We start from the raw sequence: 14,899 nt of genomic DNA, 5'->3' as shown, positions 1-14,899 counted from the left end.
GTGCCACATAGAAGGATTTCCTGATCACTGTGGCAATGTGATTATCAAAGGAGAGACTACTGTCCACCTGTGTCCCAAGGACTCTTATCACACTTTTGGTGTTAAGTAGACTAGCACCTATGTGGTAGCTCCTGGGTACAGAGTTTTTACCAAAGGGGATGACAATGCACTTTTTGGCGTTGAGCTTGAGGCCATGGCTTTGACACCAGACATCTGTCTCAGTAAGACCCTTTTGTAGGATGTCCACATCATTAAGAGTTTCAGTTATAGTGCCTAGTTTGCAATAATCTGCAAACTTCATTAGCCAAAGACCTTCTGTGTTAGCCTGTACTTCAGAAAAGTAGATATCAAACAGGAGAGGACCCAGGACTGAACCTAGTGGTACTCCAATTGCCAGTGGTCTGGAGTCAGATTTGGAGTCTACTACTTTCACAGTGTAGGTTCTGTCAGTGAGCCAGTTGGCAACCCATCTTATGACATAGGGATTTATACCAAGTTTAGTGAGTTTATCTATAATTCCAGAGTGGAGGATGGTGTCAAAAGCCTTGGCGAGATCTAGATAGGCTGTGTGAACCACCTTACCCTCGTCTAAGGCTTTGGGGACTGCTTCAAGGAAGTCATTCAGGTTTAGGAGACATGATCTGCCTTTTACAAACCCAAACTGGGTGGGGTCCAGAGTTTGGAGATTACCAATGTCTTTGTTTATAAGTTCCATGATGATATGTTCCATATCTTCTATATGTGTTAAAACAGATTAACTATGGATGCTGTGTGTTAGGGTACTATACATTCATTATTTTACTTGATTTAATTGAGTTAACTTAAGAATATTGAGATAAAACATTCTAATTTATGACTATTTTATTATATTCTGTGCTTTTTATGAATGGAGCAAGGTATATGTTTTTATTTAGCCTTTGGGTGGATTTCAAACCATAAAATATAAACAAAATGATAAGTAGCCTCATTTATAAAAGATTAGAACAGTATACTCCAAGATTATGTATAAGCATGAGTCATACCTTTTCTTTTGACAATTTTAAGCTTAGCTTGCTTCCCACCATGTTCATGAGCCATTTTTATCTTTCCCTGAGAAGCAGAGCTTTTTTTTTGTCATTAAAAACCATCATGAACATACTTAATGGTTTCTGGTGCTTTTTGACTGCTCCAAGGTCGAGGTCAAAGAGCACAGTAAGAAAATATCAAATTAATGCGGCTTGAACCTTTAAAATAAGAAATTAAGCCACAAATAGCTTTTTAATGTCAAATAGAGTATTTCCAGAGATGCAATATGAATATTTGAACACTAAAAGCTATTTTAAACTTGTTTTGACACTTCCAATCCTTTTTGACTCCTTGCAAGGTCGAGGTCAAAGGGTGCTTGTTAAACAGACAAAATAAGAAGGCTTGACGCCTTTAATTTACAAATAAAGCAGTAAACAACACCTAAAACATAATAAAAAACTTATACTGAAGCTGGATAGTAGAGCTGTAACCAGAAACCATGGTGAGCCTGTTTAAAAGCTGCAGGTGCCCTGTACAGCTTGCAGAGCTGTAGCTATGAAGATGCAGGAGAAACTGATACAAAGAAATAACTTGAAACTTTAACGAAAAGAGAAAAGCAATAAATACATTTTAATGATAAAACAAAATATCTACAAATAAACCAAAATAAGATAGATCTTTTATTCAGATTCTATAATTAAAAATTGCTAAAATAAAGTATGCTCTATTTTAAAGGCATAGTACGCATGGATCTGATTTAAATAAAAGAACCAGACTCCTTGCTTCAGAAGTAAAGAGACAGCTTAATGGTGAACTATATTCTTTATATACAGTAAGAATATGTTGTAATATATTTATTGGAATGTCTTTCTAGCAAAATTCTGTTATTAATAATTTTATGTGATTCCTTTACTATTACAAGACCAGCTGAATCTCATTAGATATTCTATGAGATTGGTATCACTAAGGTATACAATTTGAAAACAATATCTTTATGAATCACAGAGATTTATTAAGAGAATGACAACTGAGAAATCAAAGAATGTCACTACTTGCAAATATAGTTACATTTTGTTGAACTCATCTCCATACGTGAATGGTGACAACTGTAAAGTGAATCTGCACATTTATAGATAATAATTAGAATAATACATGGTCAATATAAACTATCACACAAGAAGTGGTCTTGGTAGAAAAAAGAAAACCTATACCAAGAGTATAGAAAGTTAATCCTTTGCTTGCAAATAATATGATAAAGTGAATATGATTAAGTAATATAACAATATGAATATACTTATATCAAACACCAAGGCATAATTACATTTTGAATATCTGAAGGAAACTAATATAATCCAAAATTTTAAATGTAGAAAATGGAAAAGTAACACAGTTATCAGCTTTGAATAGAATACTTGTGGTAAAAAGACAGAATGTCTAAACTGATATGAAAAGATAATACAAACACATGAGTGAAATGTATAAAATAGTAAATTATTGGATACACTTTCAAATACTAGTACTTAAAGAAACATATGATACTCTGAACTTGTTAAGCTTTTTGAATAAAGACTGAGAAGGGGGAGTGTCCATATTCATAAAGGACACCCACACCTCCAGGTTAGTAGCAACACATGAAGCATCAGAGACCATACAGGTGCAACTAACCATAGGCAAAACTGCTATACAACTGGTAGCATGTTACAGACCACCCTCCCAATCTCAAGAACCCCACTCAGCCTTCTTGAAGACATTGGAGGATATGAATGTATCACAAAATACCATCATACTGGGAGACTTCAACTACCCAAACATAGATTGGGTACATTATTCTAGCCCTAATACCCTAGCCCAAAGGTTCCTGGAATTCATAAATTCAAATGCACTGGAACAACTAGTCACCTCTCCCACTAGGGGAGATAATATACTAGACCTGATCATCACAAACATGGGGACAAAATGCTCACACCGGAAGTATACCCCTCACTAGTGAGATCTGACCACAAACTAATCACCCTGGATATACATATCCCACCTCCACCCCAGCACAAAAGACCACAGTGAAAAACTTCTCAAAAGCAGACTTCACTCTTCTTAAGACTGAGATGATATCCTTTAAGCCCACTGTGCCAGTGGATACCACATCCCACAATGCGAATCCTTCACAAATGCTTTCTATGGACATCTCCAAGAATGCATGGATCATGCAATCCCAAACAAATCCAAGTCCCTCTCCACCAAATGTAAGCGTCCTGTCTGGTGGACCTCAGCCATAAACAAATTGTATAACAAAAGAAGGAAGCTACTGCACGTCAGAGCGAAATCCCATGAAGGGAAGACATCTCTGATCAACATTAGCAGAAAACTACGTTCTCTCATAAAAACATCCAAGGCAAACTTTGAGAGAAAAATCGCTAAGGACACCAAAGATAACCACAAAGCCTTCTTCAGCTATGTTAGAAACCTGGGCGGAAACCGTCAGATATGCTCAGAGTTGGTTCACAACAACAAAAAAATACACTGAACCCACAGATATTGCTAACATTCTGGCTGACAGGTTCAGTGCAAATTTCTCCCCTCCTTCACCCCAAAAAGAAGAAATACTTATCCCAGCTGAATGTAATCTCCCTGTCATCTCAGATATCCAAGTGAGAACTGCCCTAAACAAAGCAAAAAACACAGCATCAATGGGACCTGACGGAATCCGGTGCGTGTTACGTGAACTCCAAGAGGAGCTAAACCCACACATAAAAATGCTATTTAACCTTAGCCTTACTTCGGGATATGTACCTGAACACTGGCGTACAGCAACAGTGGTCCCACTCCACAAGGGGGGGTGCCTCTACAGACCCTGGAAACTACCACCCCATAAGCTTAACTAGCCTGATCTGCAAAGCTATGGAAAGAATCATTATGGAACTCATAAAGAGAGACATAGGGGACCTACAGACACTTGACCCCACCCAGTCCGGCTTTGTAAAGGGCAGATCCTGCCTTTTAAACCTGGTTGACTTTTTCGAAACAGTCACTAGAGCCATTGATGAGGGCAAAGCAGTCCATACAGCATACCTGGACTTGGCTAAGGCCTTCGACACAATACCCCACTCAGGCATCATAGATAAGCTAAACAGCTTAAAAGTAAACCCTTATGTCACTAGATGGGTTGCAAACTGGCTAAAGGACAGAACCTATAAAGTTAAAATCACTGGAGCAATGTCAGACTCAAAGCCAGTCACAAGTGGTGTCCCACAGGGATCTGTCCTGGGACCCCTCTTGTTCGGCATTTATTTCTCAGATGTTAAAGCAAACACGGGAGGGCTGTGGCTGACAAAGTTTGCAGACGACTGCAAACTAGGCGCCATAGTCGATACACCAGCAGACACACACATCCTACAAAAAGGCCTCACTGAAACGGACAACTGGTGCCGTAGTCACGGCCTTAAACTAAATGCCAAAAAATGTATAGTCATCCCTTTTGGAAAAAACAAAGTACCCACAAATTATCACATAGACAGCAACCCACTGAGTACGGAAAAAGTAATCAGAGACCTAGGGACCCAAGTAGACAGCGACCTCTCATTTGACACCCACGTTGCCAAAGTGGTTAGAAAAACATTCTACCTTGCACACCTCATCATGAAGGGATTCACATCCAGATCCAAGGATGTCATTGTACCCTATATTCCTCCCTCATCAGACCCATGATTGAGTACAATGCCCCATTTGGTATGTACCTCACCCGGCATTTGCATCAGCTGGAGAGACCACAAAAGTACTTCACCAAAAGGATCAAGGGTCTCCAACATATGTCTTATTCTGCCAGACTAAAGAAACTTCAGCTCTATTCAGTAGCATACCACCTGCTCAGAGGTGATCTCTGCCTGACGTACAAGGCCATGTCCAATCAGGATCTGATGGACATGCTTCACCTCAAAAAATCCAAATCCATCAGGACCACAAGAGCTAAAGACTTAAACCTCGGCACAAGTATGAATAGGACATGCTGGAGGGATAGATTCATAACCCAGAGGCTTCCCATGCTTTGGAACAGGATCCCAGTTCATATTAGGCAGAGCCCCTCACTGACTCTCTTCAAGAGAAATCTTGATGAGTGGATGGGAGATCGTAAGTTTACCCCAGGGGTCACATCTGTGTCATTGCTAGACAGGGGCACAGTAAACTAATTCTATTATATAAGGGGACCTTCATTGTGTCACTACTAGACAGAGGCACAGTATTCTAGATTTATTCTGTACATTTTTGTACCATTTCATGGGGTGGCAAAAGCCACATCACTATGGCTAGGCTTACAAATGCCCCAGGGCAGATAGCCTAGCACTATACTATGAAACTAAACTATGAGAACTTAAATAAAAAATAACCTTAATACGACTGCATAGTAACTTAACATTCCATGCTAAATGTGAATGAATATAACAAGTATATGATAAGATTTTGAACAGGTTATGGAAGACAAAAACTGAATTTAAAAGGACATAACAGAGTAAAAGTTGTAACAAGAACTGACCTTTAATGCATTAGATTGAACCTGACAATGACTGACCCATCAGTTTATGTGCATTTATATGGAAATAGATACTTCATATGGATATTATTTTTATGAATGTTATATTTGTAGGAAAATATGATTATTATTATCTGTGTATTGCATTACATAAGTTAACTTAACACTTAAAGCATATGTAATAAGAGTCTATTAACTCTTGCAAAGCTCTTTATGCTTTGACAAGTGATGAATTCTAAAACACCTACAATAACTACAACACATTTACATAACTAACTAGGTAAGGAGCTATTAGAAGTACATAATAGTGTTAATTTGGGAGATTGCCTGGGTAGTTGAACTATTCAGGCAAGATGTATTATACCTCATGTTGTTGATTGTTGGTTGTATACTTAAAACAATTAAACTTAAAAATTCTACGTTACTTGAAATATTAGTGCCTTTTACAAAAATAATCTATTAATATAACATAATCTCTTCTCCAGTAACATGTCTAAATGTTCAAAAGACATACAAGTATACATTTATATAACCCCAGTGTAATATTAAAGTATGAAATGTTTATTGATTAATGTTAATGATCTAAATAATAATATTAAAATACAAAGTTTGTTCAAAAATATAAGCTTATACAACCCACAATCGATATTTCTTCAAGAAACATACATTTTAGAAGAGGACAAGGACAAATTAAATTCTAATAACTATAGCTTATTGGCAAGTTCTCAATTTAAGCAGAAAAGAAGAGGAGTGGCTATATTATTAAAAATACTTCACTAGCTCATAAAATAATAAATATGTGTTTTGTTTAGTATCAATTGAGATAAATAGAAAAAAAATATTCATTGGTAAATGTATACTGAATCCCAGGAGATGGAATAAATTCAGTAAGCCAACATCTAGAAGAAATAATACATCATACAAAGGGAAGTCTAATACTGGTAGGAGACTTTAATTTTATTCTGGATGAACAAGATACTGACACAAAATGTAAAAAGAAAAAAAATCTTCCACTTCAAGAGCCCTAAGTAAGTTTATAGATACAGCAATTATCAAAGATATTAATACATTTGCAGATCCAAATTAATTATTTTTTACTTTTTATTCACATAGACATAAAACTAACTCTAGAATAGACAGATTATACATTTCAAATGATTAAACACCAAAACTAGAAGGATTTAAAGTTATATCCTGCCCTTTATTAGATCATAATGCATTAATATTTGACTTGGAACGTGAATCCATACAATCAATACTCATTACTAGAATTCCATCATATATAACAAAATTAAAAGATTTTAAGGAATTCTGTGTAAATGAAATAACTACATTTCTTGAAATAAATATGACTAAAGATGTATCTGAAATCTATATTCTCTGAAAGCATATATGTATGGTAAGACATTATCATGGTTTATTAATAAAAGAAAAACATGGACTAAAGATATGATGGAAATACAAAATAAAGGGGATTAAATCAGAAATACAGAAAGGAGACTCTGATTTAATATAAGAATTGGTTCAACTTAATAATAAATATATTGAGATACTTCATCCTAAAACTATAATTAATTTAGAAAAAAATTAATTAAACTCATATTCTATGAACCTTGATAATCAAAGACAACTAGCAAACAGAACTAAAAAAATAATGAAATCTAAGCAAATAAAAGAGATCTATAATCCTCATACTAAGAAGAGAGTTAATAATTTAAATAATATACCAGAAATCTTTAGATTCCATTATAATACACTTAATTTTACAAATTGCCTGATTTCTTCAGATGATAAAATTAAAAAGTTTCTTAACAAAATATCCATACTAGATTAACAGAAGAGCAAATAAAAAATATTAAGAAACCAATTACAATGACTGAACTCAAATCACAAATTAACAAGCTTAAAACAAGTAAAGCTCCTGGACCAGATAATATATCACAAGTAATGTATAAATTAATGTTGACAATCTCTATTATTACTTTTAAAAGTATACACTAGGGTTAAAGATGATATAACTATACCCCCATCATGGAAATATTCATTAATATCTCCAATAATAAAACCAGATAAAGATGAAAGATTTTTGTAAATCATATAGACCTATAACATTGCTAAACATAGACAATACAATGTCTATGGCAATCTTTGCAAACAGAATTAAACACTTCCTCCCTATGTTAATACATGAAGACCAAATAGGTTCATAGGTTCATAGGTTCATACTAGGCTATCTGCCCTAGGGCATTTATAAGCCTAGCCAGAGTGTGTTTGGCTTTCGCCACCCATTTTAAATTAATTTTGTTATGCCTTTTTTGAGGTTAGTATACTGTGCCTCTGTCTAACAGTGACACAGAAGTGATAGCCGGGGTAAACCTACGATCTCCCATCCACTCATCAAGATTCCTCTTGAAGAGAGTCAATGTGGGACTCTGCCTAACCTGGACTGGGATTTTATTCCAGAGTGAAGGGAGCCTCTGGGTTATGAATCTGTCCCTCCAGCATGTCCTATTTATTTCAGTGCTGAGGTTCAAGTCTCTCGGCGTAGCTCGATGGGATTTGGATTTTCTGAGGTGCAGCATGTCCATTAATTCGGGTTGGACATGGCTTTATCGTCAGGCACAGATAGCCTCTGAGCAGGCGGTATGCCACTGAGTAGAGCTGGAGTTTCTTTAACCGGGCAGCATATGGCATCTGTTTGAGCCCTTTGATCCTCTTGGTGAGGTACTTTTGGGGTCTTTCCAGTTGCTGCAGGTGTCTGGTAAGGTACATCCCAAAAGGGGCATTGTACTCAATTATGGGCCTGATGAGGGATGAGTAAAGAGATGCGATGACCTCCCCTGATCTAGATGTGAATCCCTTCATGATTAGGTGGGCTATATAAAATGTTTTTCTAACCACTTTGGCCACGTGGTTGTCAAATGAGAGATTGCTATCAACTTGGGTCCCCAGGTCCCTAATGACTTCTTCTGTACTTAATGGATTACCACCTATGTGGTAATTTGTGGGCACTTTGTTTTTGCCAAAGGGGATGACTATACACTTTTTGGCATTTAGCTTGAGGCCATGGCTCTGGCACCAGTTGTCTGTTTCTATGAGGCCCTTTTGGAGGATGCTTGTGTTGGCTGCAGAGTTGATTATGGCGCCCAGTTTGCAGTCATCTGCGAACTTGGTCAGCCACAGTCCTTCCGTGTTGGCCTGTACCGCCGAGAAATATATACCGAACAAGAGAGGTCCCAGGACTGAGCCTTGTGGGATGCCACTTGTAACTGGTTTAGAGTCTGACATGGCTCCAGCAATTCTAACCATGTGGGTTCTGTCCTTGAGCCAGTTTGCAACCCATCTAGTGACATAGGGGTTTATATTTAAGCTGGTGAGCTTATCTATAATGCCAGTGGGGTATTGTATCGAAGGCTTTTGCGAGGTCCAGGTAGGCTGTGTGGACCACCTTCCCCTCGTCAATGGCCTTGGTGACTGTTTCAAAGAAATCAACCAGGTTTAAGAGGCAGGATCTGCCCTTAACAAAGCCAAACTGGGTAGGATCCAGTGTCTGTAGGTCCCCAATATCTTTATTTATGAGGTCCATGATGATCCTTTCCATAGCTTTGCAGACCAAGCTAGTCAGGCTTATGGGGCAATAGTTTCCAGGATCCGTTGAGGCACCACCTTTGTGGAGAGGGACCACTGTTGCTGTCGCCACTCTTTGGGTACATATCCTGTAGTAAGGCTAAGATTGAACAGTAGTTTTATGTTTGGGTTTAGCTCTTCTTGGAGTTCATGTAGGGCAGCCCGGGACACCATCTGGTCCCATTGATGCTGTGTTTTTGCTTTGGAGAGGGGCTCTTACCTGAGCATCTGAGATGTCAGGGGCAGCACTCTGTTGGGATAGATATTTGTCCTTTAGATGGGGAGATGAGGGAGAAGTTTGCACTGAACATGTCAGGTAGTATGTGGGCAATGTCTGTGGGGTCGGTGTATTTTTGTCATTTTGGACTAATTCTGAGCATATCTGGGAATTCCCACCCAGGTTCCTAACATAACTAAAGAAAGCCTTGTGATTATCCTTAGTGTCCTGTGCAATTTTTCTCTCGAAGCTGGCCTTAGACGATTTTATGAGTGCCCGTAGTTTTTTGCTAATACTGATCAGAGATGCCTTCCCTTTTTGGGATTTTGCTCTATCATGTAGTAGCTTCCTCCTTCTATTGTATAGTTTGTTTATGGCTGGGGTCCACCAGACAGGACGTCTGCCTTTGGAGGATTGGGTCTTGGTTTTATTTGGGATTGCATGATCCATGCATTCCTGAAGGTATTCATAGAATGCGTTTATAAAGGATTCTGCGGTCTGGGCCGTATTTTCCACAGGCCCGGGGGCTTTGAAGGGTTTCGCCTCAGTTTCGAGGCGTGTGAAATTTGCTTTAGAGAAGTTTTTCACTGTGGTTTTCTGGGCAGGGGGTGGGGTCGGGATGTGAATATCCAGTGAGATTAGTTTATGGTCTGATCTTACCAGTGAGGGATACACTTCTGGACTGGAGCATAGTGTCCCCATGTTGGTGATGATCAGGTCCAGTATGTTTTCCCTTCTTGTGGGAGTGGTAACAGGTTGTTCCATAGCATTTGAGTTTATAAATTCTAGGAACCTTTGGGCTAGGGTGTTGGAGCTAGAGTAATGCTCCCAGTCTATGTTTGGGTAGTTGAAGTCGCCCAATATAATGGTGTTTGGAGAGACCTTCATATTTTCCAGTATTCTTAGGAAGGCCAAGTGGGGTTCCTGTGTTTGGGAGGGTGGTCTGTAACAGGCTATAAACTGGAAGGCAGTTTTACCCACAGTTAGTTGCACATGGATAGTCTCTGATGCTTCGTGCTGTGCCACCAACCTGGAGGTGTGGGTATCTTTGACGAATATTGATACTCCCCCTCCTTTTGTGGTTAGGTCCAAGTTTTGGGGCCGAAAAGCATGGTATGAGGTATAACCTGGTAGTGCTGGGGTGCTCTCGGGAGCCTTGAACCAGGTTTCTGTTACTGCACAGATATCGATGTTCTCCATGCTAAGGAGAGTTTTGAGTTCGTGCATCTTGAGGTTTAGACTTCTGGCGTTGAGTAGCATTATTCTTAGTTTCTTATCCCTTGTGATACCTATGGAGGTGGGTTTGTCTTTTGAGCCTTGCCTAAAAAGGCACTATGAGGGTAGCAAGAGCCTTTGCCAATATCCGAAAGCCCAGGGGTGACAGGTGCAAGCCGTCCCTAGCGAAGCATCGTGGCTTGTCGAGCATGTCATCCCAGGCTGACAGGCATTGGATCCCCTTTGAATGACACCAACACTTAAGCCAATTGTTGAAATTGATCATCTTGTCTTCATATTGTGGCATCATTCTTGGTGAGGGTAAGATGCTACTCAAGGTCAGGGTCATACCGGCCTGGGCTACATGCTCAGAGAGCTCCTCTATGTCTCTTTTCATGTAGCCCAGGGAGGTACGTCTCAGGTCATTCACACCAGCATGGACAATGACTGAGTCATATTTGTACTTGCCTTGGAGTGACCTGAGTGCTTGTGTTATGTGGCAGATCCTAGTGCCCGACAGGCAGCTCACCGTGACCTTCTCCTTGTTCAGCCTGGTGAGCGGGGCGTCAGTGTGCCTGACGATAGAGTCACCTATTACAAGTGTATCAGGTGTGTTGTTTAGCCTTAAGGGCTGTGACTGTTTGGCACACTGGCTTTGTGAGCTATGTGTTGCATGTGTTTTGTTTTGGGGTAGCGGTTGCTTGGGTGTCTGCTTTGGAGGTCTCTGCTGCTTAGGCAGATTTTTATTTAGAGCCTCCGAGTATGTTTTTGTGTGTTTATGTGTTTGGTTTGTTGTCGTGGTAGGTCTATGTGAGACTGGAATTGTAGTGAGTGTGGTTTCCTTCTCCTACACCTCTATCATTCAAGGAATTCAAAAAATTTGCTTTGACAGTTGGACAAATGGAAATTTCTACCTTAAAGAATAGTACAAACAGAATTACTTCATATCACAATAACTGGCAGACTAATGGAAATATTGGAGAAGAATGAAATAAGTATACACTAAGATGAAATCTTTTGACAATAATATAAAATGTATTACATGATTTGTATAGGCACCGCTGTAAATAGTTTAATTGTTTCCTTCTGGGATTTTGAAGTTATATTGTTACTTATTGTGTTATAAATTAGTTTTTACATATTATGGTTAAATATTTTATTGTAAATAATTTCATGAATTCTATTTCACATATGTAATCAAAAATATTTTACTATTCTGTTTTTCATATATAACTAAATGATTTAAAAAATAATAAAAACAATTAAAGTAAAAAAAAAAAGAATATAATGCATTCTTATGGCTGCCTGAATGATGGCCATCTCTGGACAGCTGTCTCCCCTGCACTGGGCATGCATTACCAATGGACTGGGGAATGAATGGACATGTCCAGTTGGAAAGAAGCTTGATGAGCAGTAGGCACAGGGGCAAAAAGAACACTAAAACAGAGAAATAAATATACATAACTGTGGAGAATACTGTCAAGCAGCAAAGAAGTAGAACAGACAGTAGGTCAATATCCCTTATTCTGTAAAAAGATAAACTTTAATATCAATAATATGTTGGAAAAAGAGACTAATTTTGGGGATAAGGAGGTCACCAAGCAGAATGATTCTGGAACTTCTGCCTGCATTTCCTGTAAGTACAGTAGGTTTATGAGTAAAAGTCCTAATAACTGCAGTGTAACACAAAACAGCACTTTTAGTTCAAAAGTACACTTGTGTTTTAATTGGAAAAATGTTATTTGCATATGTAGGCAAGAACAGTAGAATGCAGAACAATAAGATATACATACAAGCATAGTTGTGATATTGGGAGAAAAATAATATGTGCACTCTTCATAGACTATTGCTTGCACTATTTTTTATTTTTTTGTGTACTGGATTGGGTATAACTGGTGTTTATAAATGGAAATGCAGACCTCTTATTGGATAATAAGGGCATCGGGTGCTGACTTGTCGGGACATGGGCTAAATTCTTGGCTAGGCTTGTAAGGGCCTCAGGGCCAATAGCCCAGTGACTTCCTATTATCCTATGATAAAACAGAGTATCAGTGGAAGTTGAAGTTAAACACCTGCCAAATCCAGGGTTAAATAAGGCTTTACATTTAAAAAGTATGTTAAAAATCTACAGCACTGAGTACATTGTTTTATTTATTTATTTGTTTATTTGATCACCTAACAACTGCAGGTTTAATGCTACTCAGAATTGCATGTGTTGATCTGCTTATATATCATTTCATATAGACCTTTCATATCACACACACACACACACACACACACACACACACACACACACACACGTATTATTTATAAAGATTTTAGTCTAGTACAAAATTACAAATCATCTTTATATACATAACAAAAGTTATATGTATTTGTGACTAAACTGACATGGTTTTAAAATGTGACTTTTAAAAACTTTATAAAGGAGCTTGTTAGTCACTGTAAATGAGCCAGAGGAAGTTTTGTTAAAATTAAGGAATGAAACTCCTCACTCAATAAAGTTTGTTCATACAGGAGAATAAACTTTATGTGTGTGTGTGTGTGTGTGTGTGTGTGTGTGTGTGTGTGTGTGTGTGTGTGTGTTTAATACAGTGCAATTTTCATTAAGTATTTACCACAGACCCACAAGTACATAAAAAAGTCAAAAAAGATAGAAAGTGTATATTTACATTTCATGAAAATCAGAAGTCTCTGAACAGCATACAGAAGTGCATTACTGTGCATGTCCTCCAAGTGCTTGACTCAGGGGGATCTGTGCTGCACCCCCCCCCTTCTGGCACCATACATGTAGCTGCAATATGTACTACTTTGTGTTGTTTGTTGCATATATTTCAGGTATAAACTTTGTTGTACATTTGTAGACCTTACACTAGTATAATATTAAAAGAAATATGGGCAATCTTCCTAAATAAAGCAAAAAGTCATTTTTGACATATATTTCAGGTCTGTAGTGCTATAATAGATTATATACTATGACTGTCAATCTAAGAGTAATGCTAGCGTAAAAATATACAAACAACTGAAATCAAGCTGTGCTCTGAAGTAAAACATTATTAGTCAGAAACAGCACACCAAGTATGTTTCATGGTTTTTATGTGCTGTCATCTTCTACATTTATTCATTGCTAAAATTAGGTTGTGTGACTGCATTTGGTTAGCCATGAATCATAAGTCCTTCAGCCAGTTATGATATTGTACAGTGTCAGAGAAATGTTTGAGGGAGTCCTTTTGAGGAGACTTCTATTAAAAATAAATCTTAATAGTCTATAACTATGCACATTTCAAAGGAAAAGGTCAAAGCAAGGTTTCTTTCAATTGTTTTAAAATATATGGAAGCATTTTGGTGAACTGATGGAAAATATCTGGAATTAATAAAGTTAATACTGCATCATGTTTCATGACATGCACTGAATAACTCAAGTCATATGCAAATCATTGTTTAACAAATTTAAAGGAAATGGAAAAAATGATCCAAAATTAATTTCAGATTGTTAGCAAGCTCTCCAGGTTCCATCTGCAGTAATAGGATCTGCCTCATCTCAATTTTTGTTCAATCACATTCTTGTGTATTTCATGTTAACATGATTTGAAATGTATTGTGAATAAGGGGGAATGTAATGCAAATACCTTTAAAACATACACATCATCCTTGGGGAGATGGATGTTATTTTTGTACTGAGTAGCTTTATTTCTGATGCTTGAGTTAAGGAATAAAACACACTCTCCAGTGGTAGAACAGGCCTAGCAGAGGATTCACTACCACTGAAGCTAAGGTGTCACTTCATAACATTGTTTGTTCAAACAAATTGTTTCATAAATAGTACTGAAGTGAGGAGACGAGTGAGCAGTTTGTGTGTGTGTGTGTGTGTGTGTGTGTGTGTGTGTGTGTGTGTGTGTGTGTGTGTGTGTGTGTGCGCGTGTGCTCACATTTGCATTACACATTACAGATGCGTACACAACCTGGACAGATTTTATCACAGCTTTTAACAGCCATATTTCCACTTTGATGTTTTGCACCTCAAGTGAACTCTGCAAACACAAGGCCGGTGGGCTGAATCCGGCCTGCCTGGCTGTTTTATGTGTCCCACGGTGAGGAATGTGCTGGCAGTGGCGAGGAGAGCTGGCCGGGAGACACGCTATGTCAGCGTCATCCCTGTGTTCCTGAATGGTGCATAACATTAGATTCTAATGTGGCGGTGAGGAGAGTGATCATCAGCCGGCTGTGTCAGCGTCATCCTTGTGTGCCTGAGTGGTGCATAACATTAGACTGTAATGTGGTGGTGAGGAGAGTGATTGCCAGCCGGCTGTGTC

The sequence above is a fragment of the Protopterus annectens genome, chromosome 3.part0 (genome assembly GCF_019279795.1).
Source record: "Protopterus annectens isolate FY-2018-M chromosome 3.part0, PAN1.0, whole genome shotgun sequence".
Taxonomy (NCBI): Eukaryota; Metazoa; Chordata; order Ceratodontiformes; family Protopteridae; genus Protopterus; species Protopterus annectens.
Note: the sequence above shows the minus strand (reverse complement) of the source record.